Genomic DNA, 908 nt, shown 5'->3' with positions numbered 1-908 from the left:
GTGTAACTTTACAAATGGCACCCCATGCACAAGTAATCAAATTTTAAAATATTTATTAAAGAAAAAAACAACATGGCGGCAAACTAACAAAATAACTGAACGTAAGCAACACGGGGAGACAGCCAGGGCAAAAGCATAATTTGTACGTAAAAGGAAGTAGTGAAGGAGGAATGGTAAAACAGAGCAGAGGAGAGTGGAAACTGAAGAAACACCTGAGTGATTACTGACCAGGGACAGGTGTGTGAAGAGAGCGAGCAGGAGAAACACACAGCTGACTGAGGGAGAAATGAGAGAGAGAACACAGAAGGTAAGGAAACAAGAAAGCTACACAACACAGAGACTGACTATGACAAATAAAAAGAAATCTTCTTAACACCATCGATTCTTTTACCACCTTTTCAGTGTTACAAAGACTAATAATCTTACATTAATTGGCAGTTAGCAAACCAAGTTAATGTTGTATTCACTGTGACCGGTTAGACTGGACTTTAGAACAATAACACTAAAGTATGCAAACACATAAAAAAAAACACTGTATTTGTTTTAGAGAGCATTTGCACCAATATATTTGTAGCAAAGATCCTAAAGTACTGATGTCAGGATTTGGTGCGTGCTATGTTCAGACCAAGAGTACATTAACCACATGAGATCACACCACTCATCTTGAATAGAGTAAACATTTTCTTATAAAATCTTCTAGTACCTATTTTGGCAGAAAACATAAAAATACTTCCTAAAACACTAGATTAAAAGCAAAACAAAAATTGTCTCATTCAGAGGATCAGGATCCAAAGGAAAAAAAAGAGTTCCACTGAATTATGTACTGTACTGTACTGTACTGTACTGTATTGTACTGTACTGTACTGTACTGTACTGTGCTGTACTGTACTGTACTGTACTGTGCTGTA

The sequence above is a fragment of the Austrofundulus limnaeus genome, unplaced genomic scaffold (assembly GCF_001266775.1).
Source record: "Austrofundulus limnaeus strain Quisiro unplaced genomic scaffold, Austrofundulus_limnaeus-1.0 Scaffold2130, whole genome shotgun sequence".
NCBI classification, from domain to species: Eukaryota; Metazoa; Chordata; class Actinopteri; order Cyprinodontiformes; family Rivulidae; genus Austrofundulus; species Austrofundulus limnaeus.
The sequence above is the reverse complement of the archived record's forward strand: the minus strand, read 5'-3'. Positions refer to the sequence as shown.